The sequence below is a fragment of the Anabrus simplex genome, chromosome 7 (assembly GCF_040414725.1).
Source record: "Anabrus simplex isolate iqAnaSimp1 chromosome 7, ASM4041472v1, whole genome shotgun sequence".
NCBI classification, from domain to species: Eukaryota; Metazoa; Arthropoda; class Insecta; order Orthoptera; family Tettigoniidae; genus Anabrus; species Anabrus simplex.
In genome coordinates, this window is record NC_090271.1 from 83,279,298 (window position 1) to 83,294,799 (window position 15,502).

The 15,502-nt window shown below is 36.4% G+C and overlaps 1 protein-coding gene across 3 annotated transcripts in view; it reads right to left on the reverse strand.

Annotated features, from left to right (window-relative positions):
• Positions 1-15,502, reverse strand: part of LOC136877277 (protein FAN) — a 320,909-nt gene that overhangs the window by 58,466 nt on the left and 246,941 nt on the right. The gene's annotated exons all lie outside the window — the stretch shown is intronic.

Genomic DNA, 15,502 nt, shown 5'->3' on the forward strand with positions numbered 1-15,502 from the left:
GCTGAGTTGGAAGAAGATCAGTTTGGCTCAGAAGACTTTATGTCTGTTTTTAACCTTTTCATTGCTGAGTTTTGATGACCAGGCGAAACCTCTGAGCCGGGTTTCAAAAAGGAAGAAGCACTTTTACAGATACGTATTTACTATTAATGGAATGCACATCATCCCCTTAGCCCTGCAGCCCAATACGGGGTCGGGTATGAACTAAGATTATATTTTAAACTATATTTATATGGCTGGATGGCCTTCCTGATGCAAATCTCAGTTGAGAAAATAATGAATATGAAATGAATGATGGTGAATGAAACTGGGTAAGGAAGTGGAAGGAATCGGCTGTGGTTTATGAATAGGAACTGTCCCAACATTTGCTTGGGAGTTAAAAAAAAAACCCACATTCTCAGGGTAGCTGACGGTGGGTTCGAACCCACTTGCCTGCCGAGTGCAGAGGTTGGCTCCATAGACGTAGCATGTTAATATGCGCGGCTACTATGCTCGGTGATTCTATTACTGAAATATAATATAAAAGTGTTGATCCCAGACCTGGTATTATAAAAATCATTTACATTTGGGGAAAAAAAATTTATCTGAGGAAAGGGTAACAATTCTGCATGAGATTCATCATTACTACTTTGTCTTGCACTTTCTTGTAGTTCAATATTGTACCCGCTCAAAGCCTGAGTCCCAACCAGCATTTATCTCAGGGGGTGTTACTGTCTGAATCTATCGCAACTAATAAACAATAAAAAAATTTATGAAGCTAAGATCTTCAATTAAATGTATGGGCGCCATCCAATTAGTACTACAGGGTTGAACGGGACACTCTAATCATTAACTTTAACGCTCATTATAAAAACAATACATAAAAAATATATCAAATCAGATCAAAGGGAAAATATGAAGGCTCCGTCCTAGGAATGGGGACGGATATTTAAACGGTCGCCAAGGGTTTACTATTCTACAAGATCAAGAACCTGGAACTGTTTCCTTGCAAATGCTAAACGAGCATTTTATTTAAGTAAACAAAATAATTTTTTACACACAACCAAAATCTGTTGATCCTTAATTTGCCGGGATTGGCAAATTATTCCTGAAATTTTTACACAATATTTGACATTTTTGACCACCCATCCATTTGGGTGGTGGAACCGTTGATATCTGAAGGTATCAGATTTACCCTCGTTAACACAATGACCATTGATGGTCATGGACCAATTACCTGTTGGCCAAGTGGGCGCGACCACATGACCCCTGTCATCGCCTCCACTTTTATTTTGAGATGAGACCAACCCGGGAAACTACAAACTCTCGCCGGGTTCCTACCCAAGATATGCTAATCGTTAACTGAAGGAAACAACAAAGCGACTCTAACCTAATGGTCCAGATGTAGGGATTTGCCTTCATATTACAAATATTAACTTAACTTATTATTTACAACAACGTAACATTATTACGTTATTTCGCCAGCTGACTTCCCTAGTATCATTCATCATCACCATCCGAAATAATAATAAAAAATAAAAATAAAAATATTATCATCATCATCATCATCATCATCATTAACCGTGGAGATCATGATTATCGTAACCTGTAATCATCCTCGCTCTAATACTTCAACTTCTCGCTCTTAATATTCTCATCTGAAATAAAAAAAGGTAGCTTTTCCTTCTTCTTCTTCTTCTTCTTCTGATTCTTCAATAATAATAATAATAATAATAATAATTATTATTATTATTATTATTATTATTATTAAAGTAGTTTGAAAATTTCAATATTTTCAATTTAACTCCCACCATTACTGTTATGTCCAGAAAAAAAAAATTCTTCTTCTTCTGCCTCTTCAAATATTTATTATGATTATGATTATTATTATTATTATTATTATTATGGTAAATTATTTTTTTAATTTCAATTTATACGTGGCAGTTAACAATTATTATGTTTAACGCATAACTCCGTTTACAACTGCGCTCTAGTTTGGCACTTAATCAATTAAGATATGATTTACTTGAAATATTATTATTATTATTATTATTATTATTATTATTATTATTATTTCGAAAATTTATATTTTTATTTCCCATCTTTAGAACTTAGTCACATATGTTAACTCCCAAATATGAACCACCCAGATCCGATTTCACATCGGTTGAGCCATCATAACGGTATTCGAACCCGCAACCTTATTTTCGTACTGTCGTTAATTCAGGGGAACACCATGTCGTCTCATGATAAATATCAAATCCCATGGCACCTTGCAGTTGGGCAAATAATCCAATCTCTGCAAGTGCTAAATTATTCCTTCCATTTTCGTTTTGAAGACCATTTTTTCACTGGAACTCTTCAAACATTTAATTCATTCATTAATCTTCGGTGCGTGGACTCCTGCCACTCATGACAGAGAATCTTCATATTATATCGACGTAGGCATTGAAACTTATCTATTTCATCATCAAAAACAGTACGGCTCAATTCTCACCTCATGTCGGATTTTCGCCCCCGCACGACTTCCGATCTCAAAAATGGGCTCAAACCACCCTGGGCTTTCAACATATAGTGACCACCCTATAAATGTGCCTCTATCACTTCTAAACAAATATTTATGATTATTATGGAGTCCAAAAAAAACCCCATTAAATCAACAATTAAGGTTAAAATCCTATTTACTGCCCGAATCAAAATATTCACGCTACATGTTATCTCCACATTGAAATTACTTTAACTTGCAATGATTCCATTAACTTAGGCCCTTGCCATTATTCACAAAGCATTGCAATAAACACGCATTTACACATTACCCATGTTCATTTATCACTCCGATACTTCTCCTGATTATTATGTTTCTGTCCACTGGCGAACTTTGCTGCACGAATAATCATTGATATTTACAGAGAATTCAATGGACTTCATTCCGTCCCACAAGAACAAAAATCACTCCGCAATCCTCGACCTCTGGATTCTCTTACAACATACCTTAATATCTATAAAGTTTCCGAAAACGGAAAACACATTTGAGCACTTATGAAATGAATATTAATCTTATCTTTACGTGAAACGTGCTCCATATAATTTCAAACAATTCAAGCACTTGAATAAACAAATCAACCCTACTCTACTCTATTAAATAATCAAAATTATGATGAGTGCTTGATCTAATTATGTACATATTAATTTGTCCCTTTGTCTATCTATCTTTGAATTTATACGAGCCGGAAACGGCTCGTTTCACAATCAAGTTACCATAATGAAGGAATATGATTTCCTCCCGCTAACGATAGCAATCTACAAATAGATTAAAGGGTACTCATCTCAGCCTGTAGTTTGCTAAACTGGACGAGGAGCATAGTCCTCACCCATGTTTAGCACTGCATTCTACTGGTATTCATACCAGCTTGAAGTAATCCAATGCACTTTTCAGATTTACACATATTAAATTTCAAGTTTTAAAATTTTAACATTTTAATAATTTTACACACACTAATATTGAACTGAAACTTTACATTCCTGGCCTCTCATCAAGCCCACTTAATGTAAATATACATTCTTCGTTCCTCTGCCGGACACTAGGAACATGGGATACCTCGGGATCCCCTTTTACAACGGCCCGGGTGCGCACTCGAATTCCCGTCGCGTGTTCGCACAGACGACCAGGTATCAGCTGATGATTGACCATTTACTGGGTGAAATACGTCGAACACCTGTGATTGTTCTCACGCCGTGTACTTTCTAATTTCTTTTTGTAGAATTTCACACTCCTATCCGTAGGTTTTAGTTTAACGAGTTCTGTAAATATTGAAACTCTTCCTGCTAGTAGACTGTTCAAGACTGTAATATGAACTACTTAACGTCACGAATCACTCTGCTACGTAACATTCTAACACTTCGAACACTACTGCATGAGTAAATACACACATGCTCCCTGGCGTAGTAACGGCACGGAATCTTCACAAGTAAGTTACGCACCCCTGGCGTGGTAACAGCTCGAACACATTGTCAGAAGTAAGCAAGTCCGTCTCCACAACCCTATATTTATATTCGACTCCCCTCTCCTCCGAGTTCACGGGAGGTCATCTTAGGGCATGCAGCTCCGATATCCTCATCCGACTATTTATGTCTTTGCCAGTGGCCTAAATATGGGATCCAATGATGTAATTATGTTTTCAAAGGCTCCATGCCAATTTGCAACTAATATCGTTCGCTGGTAATTGATATAATTGCGAATTTAGCTCTTGTATCCTGGCCTGGGATTTTGCGCTCTTTTGCAGCGTCCTTTGCCTGCTGCCAATCAACGGATAGCATCCATGAATTCTCAAAATTACACCAATCAATCTCCCTCAGTTAGTGACTTTTAATAACTTTTATTACTTGGTTAGGCTTCTAAATTCCACCTTATTCCGAATTTATAACTCACTTCCTTCTATAAATTTAATCCGTGGATTTAAGGTTGACGGTGCTTCTTACAATACGAAGTTGGCGTACCTACTACTGGTCTATGAATTTTACGATTGGTCCATGCTAGCGCGGGACAGAGAAGTTTCATATTTTTTTTCTTCAAGTGCCAACCTTGCGCTCAACTCCTGCTAGTAACTTGGAGCTCCTTCAACATCTTTTCTACGAATTTTGCACACGGCTCTTGCGGGGTTGACATAGCAAATTTCGCTTGTGGCGATGAATGTTTCCCCTAACTTGTCAACAATTCTCGCCTCTCTCTTTCCCCTTCGTCACCATTTCTGAGAATTCTAATTTTGCTGTCCCTTGTATTTCTTAATCTTAGTGGAGACAGTCTGTGGCAGGTTGCACAATACCATCTCGGCCTGTTCTGTACTTACAGTAAGATATTCTTTCTTCTGAAAATGAAATGTATATTCCTCAATAATTAATTACAATTGAATGACGCCTATCACACCCCCACCAGGGCGCAATATTGCCACATATATATTCTTCATCTTCATTATCAAAATATAGCTCTAGAGAATCACTATTTATGAGGAAACATTCAATTTTTTCGTCAACAAGAGATGACTGTATACTTCAAGACGCCATGATGGCTACACGTTAGTGGGAAAGATATTCCACTCCAACAAAGCTGAAATAACACCAGAATGGGTTAAGGGGATTGAACGAAGAAGGACAAGCCCACATACATGCCTTTCATAGATATAGAAGAGGCATTCAATAATGCTGATTGACCAAGCTACGTGAGATTCTGAAGGTGGTCAGGATCAGATACTGAGAAAGAAGAATTATCTATAATTTGTACTAGTCAGTCCTCAGTGATAAGAATCGAGGGCTATGAAAAAGAAGCAGCAAAGGAGCGAGGCTGCAGTTTGTCCCTTCTCCTTTTCAATATTTACAAACAAAAGGCAGTAAAAAATATCAAAGAGAATTTTGGAAAGGAAACAAAATCCAAGGAGAAGAAATCAAAACAAAATGCTGAATGGTATGGATACATGGGCACAGTCTTGGAGAAGGAGTACAAAATGAAAATAAATAAATACAAAACAAAAGTAATGGTGGAGTGCAGTCAAGCATAGTTAGGTGGTAGGATATATTAGATTAGGGAATGAAGTCTTAAAGGAAGTAAATGAATATTGTTACTCGGGTAGTACAATAACTAATGATGGCAGAAGTAAAGATGACATAAAATACAGACTAGCACAAGCAAGGAAGATCTTTCTTACAAGAAAATTGATATAGGAATTAGAAAGATATTTTTGAAGATTTTCGTCTGTAGCATGGCATTGTATAGAAGTGAAATATGGATGGAAAGAAAGACAAAAGAAGCTTTTGAATGTGGTGTACGAGTAGAATCCTAATAGTAAGATGGGTAGATTGAGTAACGAATTAAGAAATATTGAATCGAATTGGTGAAAGGACAGCAATTTGGCAAAATTGTATATGAAAACAGTCCCAAGGCGGCGGAGTATACACACCATTCCAGAAAAATCGTGAGGCAAGCTGCCCAAATCTGAGGACTGCCATTTCACGTAACTTAAGAGAGAAGTCACCATAGGACCATTGTAAATTGATAGTTCAACACAACCTGTTACTAAAAATAAAAAGCAACTTTCAAGGAAGATAATCAACACAACAGACAATCAGTAAGAAACTTGAAGACTGTTATACACATCGATTTTAACATAAGCAAGATCAAGCCACTTAGTATTTTAAAAAAGTGCTTTATTACAGACGTTTTAAGATTTTTAAAATATGTTTAATTAGAAAATAAGTTTTTTAATATTACCGTAGATGCGAATTGTAATTTAAGTACCTTTTTACACACCACATCACTAAAATCCCCCCTCCCCCCAAATTTTAAGCGCTTTAAGCATAAGTTATAAGTTACCATGGGAAATTAAAATAAGATTTTAATGTACTTACTAATCAAACTGTTTCATCTAAGCTATTTAAAGATAGCTGAAGATGACCACTAAGTGGTCAAAACATATCCTGTATATGATAATGTTTTTGTAATTCTGCCAAAAGGCAAGAAATAAAATATCGATTAGGTGGTGTTTTAAATTGTTGAATAATTTGTTGATTGAATTCATCGGTACAGTCATGAAGTGCACAGCTTGCAATACATAATGGGGTGGCATTGAGAGCTGCAAACCAGTCTATGAAATGATAATCCAAACGATGACAACAATAACAACAGCAGCATTAATCTGTACAATGGTATAGACCTGAAGAGTGCATGTAACGGGACCAATACTTTCCAAAGCTAGCAAGCAAAGGGTGGAAAACTTTATTACAGATTAATGATCGGAGTGAAAACCAGTAATGAAAATTTAATTTTTCTTTCAAATTGCTGAAAATGAATTGAAAATATTCCATGAATGAAGCCTGACAAGCAGAACTTGAGCACAATATATGGATACATTTTTAAAGGCTTTGTACATGAGATGAACAGGGACCTGAGAAAAAACATGTATTATGCGGGCAAGTGTGTATCAATCGGGGTTCCACTATAATTCAAACTCAGCTATAGACTGCCTAACAGAGCTCTGTTTTTAAGATTACATGAAATGTTGCGTGTTGAAAATGAACTGCAATATAATTTATACACCATATACTGTACCAGGCACTGTTCCAGCCCTGTACATTGTTTTATAATTGCCGGAATACATACAAAAGGGACGGCGATAATATATGTTCATATGCCCTACATCTTGTGCGAGCGCAATACGAAGCTTCTCGTGGCGAGCTGGACACGTCACTGTCACATTTTTGCACGCCTTTCTCTCGAATGTGCTGGAAGAAAAATGTCTAACTTTTCAGCCGATAAAAATACGGAAATGAGACATACATCATCGTGTAGCTCATGTTCTGAACGTAAACATATGTCAATTTCAATACAATCCATCACGGCATTCAAGAGATATAAGCGAGAAAGGAATCACACTTCCCCCAGTGACGTGGCAAGCAACCTTGGGTCGTACGGGATATAAGCAGCAGGCCAGACCGTAGCAATTCAGTTCGCATTCTTCACAGCTGGCTCGCATGTCATGCTGCACGCGATGAGTCGAGCTCGGTATTTATACTGCCGGACATCGTAATACTTCTAAAAAATTTCGACAGCAAGTTGACACTTATTTTCTGTGAATGCCAGTGAGTAACTTATAAATTGTTGGACTTGCAATTCGTCAGATGTTCAAACTTAGGAAATTAACGTGTGTCATAAGACTTGTAATATTTTGCCAAAATTTGGACTTGACAAATACCTCAATTTTCGTGTGAATGACTTGAACAAACTTGAAATTAGCATGGCTACTTTAAATTGTAATGATCTTGAACTGTTTCAACTCAGAATATCGTGAGTATAGGTCGCACCACATTGACTATTTTGAGTATTATCAGAGCCTAGAACACTTTTAATTTGAGCCGAAAGACTGTTCGCGTTTCATCGTAACAGACTGTACCATTTGAAACAACCTGTGTGGATAGACTGTATAATGAACTTTGTAATTCAGTGATATTGTGGAGTATAAAATTCATGCATGAATACTTGTAGAACTGTGATAGTGAGAAGGAACATTACGAGATATTACGAGAGAGAGCTATTTATTTCTTTGTTGTGAAAGTGAGCCTTGATAAACTGTGCTTCGAATGAAAGTTGTTCTTGACAATACGAACAGTGTGGAGTAAGTGTCAAGATAAACTATGCGTGGAAGTGTTTTGTTATTTTTCAATTATCGTAATTTATGATAACAGACAGTGCTTCGACATATTTCTCATCTAGTGAATGGTGATTATTTATGAGACAGTCATAAGTTCTAACAGTGCAAATCAAATGGTGCACATTTCAACCTGGTCAGTTGAACTTTCTCATGTTAAAGTCACTCCTTCATCGACATGAGAAATCCTGACTCAAGACGACGGAGATCGACCGTGAACAACGTAGATCGATGGAGATTTGATGCAGATCAACGTGGACTTGGTACTACAAGGGACAGTTCCAGGGACGTGGTACTATGGAACATCGTGGTGTTTGCTGTTAGCTGAGTTCCAGATTGCTGCTTGCAGAGCAGTATTCAACTGTTCGAGCTCAACGAGAAGGCGTATGTCAGGTGATATCAGTGTTGTTTTTTTTCATTCAAAAACATAATTCTGACTTTCAACAGAACTTTTACAAACAGTGTCATTACTGGCAAAGAACATCAAAAGCTCACTTACTTAATATTTCATAAACTTGGAAAATTAACGCTTTACGCTACTCAAAAGTAACAGACTTTGAAATAACAGTGTGCTCTCGTAATGTCGTATTTTCTCACTTATTGGAACTTTAGGATTTCAACCGAGTGTTTCATTCATAGTGAAAGTGTATCATAAACTTTTAACTTACGAAATTTACGCAAAGTGCATAATAAAAAAATAGGACAATACCCAGAACTTTGTACCAGAAGATCAGATTTAATTTCAAGTGTTTCATATTTGAGTTTTATGTGTTTGCAAGAAGGAATTACAGATTTTACTTTCTTTAATATATGTAGAAAGCGTAAACTGAAATCGCAAGTGCCATTAGAAGGACTTTAGGATTTCTTATTTACTTACAACATGCTTTATTATTAATTTATGCCATGAAAGCTACAATGGATATGACTGATTGAGAAAGACATTATTCAGTTAAATTTTACTTGATCAACTTGGTTTTTCTTTAAAATTCCGTTGCTAAAATTGGGATTTATTTTCTAGTAAATATATATGATTCGGCGATTTAATAGGGTGACCTCCCAGAGATTGAATAAAGGAAAGGAAAATATAATATCTATTATTTCGTCTTGCAATCCTCCCTCTCTGTACCATCTCCTAAGGACTAGGCACCCCTCAGGAAGACCTCATGCTCTTGAAATCAACTTTTCCTGGTACAATACAAAGCAGTGATCACATAATATTATTATTATTATTATTATTATTATTATTATTATTATTAATAATAATAATAATAATAATAATAATAATCATCATCATCATCCTTTAACAGTCTCCACTTGCCCGGGTGTGGTACAAGAGCACTCTCCATCTTTGTCTATCCAGGTACATTTCTTCCTTCTCAACTTGGTGCCATTCCACTCCTCTTCCTTTCAGGTCCTGCTTCACTAAACTGACCCACTGTTTCCTTGATCTGCCTCTAGGTCTTTTGCCTTCCAGTTCCTTTACTAGCAGTTTTCTTGTTGTTCTCATTTGATCCATCTTTTTTACATTTCCATACCATTTGAGTCTTTATGTTCTTACATTTCCGCTTAGCGGCTGCTTTACTTGTGTGTTACGACAGATTTCTTAATACCGGAGCTTATCTCTCCTTGTTTTCTGTAGCAATGACCTTAGAAACTTCATTTCTGCAGCTTGAAGTATGCTACTACCTCTACTGTTGATCATACAGGTTTCAAGGGCATATGTAGTTACTGGCCCAAAATATACCTGATAAAGGGTTCTCTTTGTACTTAAAGGTATTTGGTTATCCCATAGAAGAGACCTAACTTGGTGATAAAATTGTGCTCCTTTTTGAACTCTGTTAGTGATTTCAAAAGAGGACATTAAGTCACTAGTTACAATACTACCAAGATATTGAAAATGGTTAATGTTTTCTAGTTTATCGCCGTCCAGTTGGATGTTAACCTGTAGGGCTTTCCTGCTGTATGGCATCACTACTGTTTTTGTGTGGCCGATAAAGCCAAACTGCTTAACCCTCTTGCACTCAGCACGTCAATCTATTGGCTTGACGAGAGGTTATGGTGAGAACACTCACAGCGCTGATACATCGGCTCTATTCTATTAAGGGATTTTGGTCATTTCAGTGGCTGTTAAATGATAACAGATGATCTTCACAGTAACTTAAACCACTGAATTTGCATTTTACTCAACAAATATATCCACCAGCCCGACAAAATTTTTTTATTTTCGTCAAATGCAATCTGTTGACTGTGAATGTTTATGTTGTGGTTGTTCAAAGATGTTATTGCTTAGATCTGTTTTTGATTAGCTTATCAATACAACAATTTGATCTTGCTATCAGTTTAGTTTAGAGTTTATTTCATTTCTCTGGTATATCATGTGTTCACTGTACTTCCCAAACTATAATTATACATCTTCTCATTACTCCGTTGTTGCAAGTGCTTGCGTCATCTTTTTCTCGTAATGGCTGGGCCATGTTCAAGGCCAAATGATTCTGATGTCCTTGAATTTTCAGATGGTTTAGACAGTAATAGTGACTTTTTTGTTGAAGTGATTCCCACTATGTGGAAAGTGACAATTTTACTGTTGAAGATTTTCACAGTCACAGCTGCTTACCGTGTATCAGACCGTGAAGAACCTGACATTGATGACAGTCATGTGTATAGTGAATAACTTTGTGTCATGCTTCATAAGTGAATTGCAGCACACACATCATACTGATATCAAATTATTCAGAATTAAACGTTCTTTCCTTCAGGTTTAAGAGTAAAGAAGAAAGACGCAATAATGTCTGATCTTTCTATCATTGAAAACCATTATTAATTTTTCAAAAATTATTTTTGAATTTTTTTTTTTTTTTTTTTGCTTTACCAATAATAATACGTCCAAGGTATATTAATTTCTGAAATGCTCATAGTTTTCTATATTCATGTGATTTATTTTATTTTAATATGGGTTAAACTGTTTACATGATGATTTTTTGAAATTTGGTTGGAAAATCACAGAAATTAGTTTGAGCTGTTTCGAGCAAACCCCTGCATATAGGCTGAGTACGAAGGGGTTAAACGACTGATTCCAAGAATTTAATTTCTGTTGAACTACTTCTCCTGTTCCTCCCCAAATCACCATATCATCTGCGAAGATTAATGCATTCAAGCCTTAATTAGATTCATTCTTCACACTCTTCATTACTTCATCCATCACCATAATGAACAGAAGAGGTGACAAAGTGCTGCCCTATTGCACTCCTTTATTTATAGTGAACCAGTCAGAATAACCATCTCATATCTGGATACAGCTTTTGGTTGTACACCATTTTTACCTTGTTGGTAAGATACTGGCACGTTCTTTCTTTCCAGACATTTCTATATTTTGTCTCTTGGCAAGCTGTCATACGCCTTTTCTATATCCAGTAAGATGATATCTATTCCCTTCTCCCTGTCTCTTTCCATAATCATCTTAACTCTGAAGATAAGGTCTGTTGTTCTGTTGCTTCTAAACCTGTACTGTTGCTCTTCAAGTTGTGGTTCAATAATGGCCCTTAATTGTTGTTCAATAATTTTCTCCATCAAGTTAAGTCTGTGTGACAGAAGTGCAATTCCTCTGTAGTTGCCATATTTACGCCTGCTTCCTTTCTTGAAGAGGGGAATAATGATTCCTTTTGTCCAGTCTTCTGGGATCTTTCCTTATTTCCAGATGAAGTTCAGCACTCTGTATAACCACTGAAGTCCATTAATCCCAGTAGCTTTGATCATGACTGTACTCACCCAATCTATGCCTTGTGATATGCCCTTGCTCATACTCTTCAGCGCATTTTCCACTTCTGACCAAGGCAGTAGTGTGTCACGCACTTCAATCTTTTCTAACATTTCTGACTTTTCTTGTCTTTTCTTTTTTAGATCCTTTCCATTATAGAGCTGTACAAAATGATTCCTCATCTCTTTTTGCATGTCCTTACTCTTCCAAGTGATAGTTCTATCTTCTTTCTCTAGAGTATTTATTGGAATAAATTGCAATAAATATTTTTCATGACCCTATACAGTAGCTTCTTCTTGTTTTTACAGTCTTCTTTCAATTTCTCAGTAAACGCTGCTCAACATTTTTCTTTTTTAATCTTAATTATTCTCTTTGCTTTCAGTTTTGTTCTTTGTATTTTCGATCTAATTCTTTAAGCCTATCCATGTTCTGTTCTACAACCTTCTGGTTTTTCTTGTCCTCCTCTTTTCTTGCCATGTTTTGTTCTCTTATGGCACTCTGGACACCATCATTCCAGCATGGGGTTTCCTTCTCTTTCACTAGTCTTCCCAACAGTGTCAATTGCAGTACCCACAAGAACTTTCTTAAATTTTGTCCATTCTTATTATCCATTTCCTGCATCTTCTCTGGGTAATTGGCCTCAAATTTTCTGTTGTTATTCTTCCTGTTTCTCCGGTTCTTCCAATTCCCGAACTTTTATTTTGGGTATATGTGTTTTGACTCTTTCTACTTTCTACAGCACAGTTTTTCAGAGTTGTAGCAAGTAGCCTGTGATTACTGTCCAAATTTTCTCCAAACCTTCATATCAGTGATATATGCCCTAGCTTCTCTATCAAATATAACATAATCAATGATTTCTGTTCATCATCCCGACTACAATAAAACCTCGTTAATTTGAAGATTGGGATGCAAAAATCGGATTCCGAATTATGTGATTTTGAATTCACCGCCAATTAGTAATTCAGAAATGCCAACCCTCGCCGCGTTACAAAATATTCTACGACCCGTTACTGCATTCAATTAACCTTGATTCACAGTTTAAACCTTTCAAATGCCATGGAAAAAAATCTATTTCCAAAATACATCCAACAAGGTGCATTTACAGTATTCAAATAATCCACTTAGATAACTTGCTGACAAGCATAACCTCATGCAACGAAAGAAACAAACATGATTCTAAGACGAGGAGAAATATGTGCTGGCTCCCTTGTGCAAGTCCTTTATTCATTGGATTACTGTACTGTATGCATTTTAGATGTCCTGTATTTGCACGAAAAGTACCTGACACCCTTAAAACATCGTGGCTTATTGAACTTTCATATGACAAAGGAGAAGTCTCTTATTTCCCTGTGCATTGCAACACAGTGCAGTATAATGACCCCCACTCTTGTATGATATCCTGGCTGGCACTTCATCGGCATTGACAATATTGTTCAGTGTGTACAAATTTATTATATGAGCCATGCTCTTTTGCCAACTGTCAACATCGCCCGTGTTTGCGGATTCTGCTTCTCCGCATACCGTCTGTTATGTGATATTGTGGCATTCCTTAAAATGCTGAATACAAAAGAATTATGATTTTACTCGAATTTAGCAAATATGAAGCATACTGTAGACACACCAAAGGGGTGAAAGTATGGAAACCTAACCCAATACGTTCCAGAAAATGCGTTCTATCATGACGCGGATAAATTTTGAATTTAGATTACTCAGTAAAATACTATTTTTTGTTTTAAATTTAAAGGCAGTTTTGAATTAAAAGTCTGGATTTCGGCAATGGGATCGACATTGTTCTTTGAATGATGAATTATCCATATTTTGAATTAAACAATTTAAATAACATGCAAAACCATACCTCATGTTTAGGGGAACGAGAGCTTCTTCGAATCAGGTGGGATTTTGAATTATCGAGGTTCTACTGTGTATCTTGTGATTTCATGGTTAAGCTGTTTCTTGTAATATGTGTTCTTAATGATAAAAATTGTTCCTCAGACAGAAATCTAGGAGGAATTCACCTCCTCTGTTCCTGGTTCCAAAGCTGCCAATCACCACTTTCATATCCTATTCTACCCACACCAACTTGGGCATTTAGATCTCCTATTATGACTGTATTGTCCTCCTCTACATTTTCTTCCAGATTTTCAAGGAAAGCATCTCTCTCTTCTTGTGTACATCCAGACTGTGGTGCATACACCTGGACAATGTTCAGGACCTTTCCATTTACCTTGGCCTGTAGTTTGATTATTCTGCCACTGACATATTCTATATCAGAGACAGCATCTATGTTCTTACTAATGAGAAAGGCAACACCATTTCGTGCCTCCTTTGCATTCCCATACCAGTAAAGCTTGTACTATTTTCTCAGTGACATGGCACCCTTCCCCTTTGTCTCACCAAGTCCTAAAATCTCAATCTTCCTCCATTTCATAACATCAAGAAGTTCTTCACGCTTAGCATTAAGGGTCAAGATGTTGAGAATCCCAATTCTTGTGTTCTTCTGTCTCATTTGTTTCTTCTTTGCATACTTCTGCTTAACTTCAGGTTGTGGGTCGTCATACCTAGCAGAGGTGTGTAAAGATGTAGTCACATTTGGGATTAATTTAGGATTTCTGAGGCTACTTGTACATTTGAAAGCAGATGCAATTACTCTCCTTGTTGGCTTGCTAGGCCTAGCGCTAGAGAGGGTTTTCTGTCAGGGTAATATCCCTTAGCCCTCTGCCACACCTACAAGGCAGCAGCACTTTGATGAATTTATGTGTAATTTCCTACACAAAGGCTTCTACAGGTCTCCTAAGGAAGAACTCCTCCATCCTTGGCCATTGGTTCTCCCACAGTATGTCAGGTTTGGTACTGGCTGCCTGGCCTTCGGTTAGACAGTCGCAGGTAATACCGTCTAATGTCACATATTATTATTTATAAGTTTCATATTCCGTATTGATTGGATTCAATGTAATAGATAAGAAAAATGTTCCACCGATCAATACATTTATTGTGGATGAATTATTACGCTAGTACCGGTTTCGACCTATCTTGGCCATCATCAGCTAGCACACAAATTTACAGTCATGGGTTAAATTACAAAGAAGTTACTTAAGAGCATCCGGATGTCTGATAAAAAATGGAAGTAAAATATATTGCAGTATGTTGCGTTAAAATAGCTCTGATTAAAAGTAGTGATGGTTAGAATAAACTAAAACCTATTGATTGAGCATGGACATGAGTAGATAAACACATTAAAATATATATGCACATCATAAGACATTAAAAATATATAGCACATTAAACACATTAAAACATGGTATATTTTAAAAACGTCTATTAAAATTTGAGTTCATATTGCGTTGCATTCATTCTTCAATCCTCTTGTAGTTCTTGTGTTGATTAAGTTGAATATCGAGAATGTTCTATGGTTGATATACTTTGTATTAGTATGTTATCAGAACTCTTGTCAGTAAAATTTGAAAATTAAGTTGATGTAGCAAGATAGGTTTTAATATCAGAGTAGTTGGTGGTGACACTTCTCTAGTCTATGCATGTTATATGGTCGTAATCTGTAAAGAAAAGCTAATATGAGTAT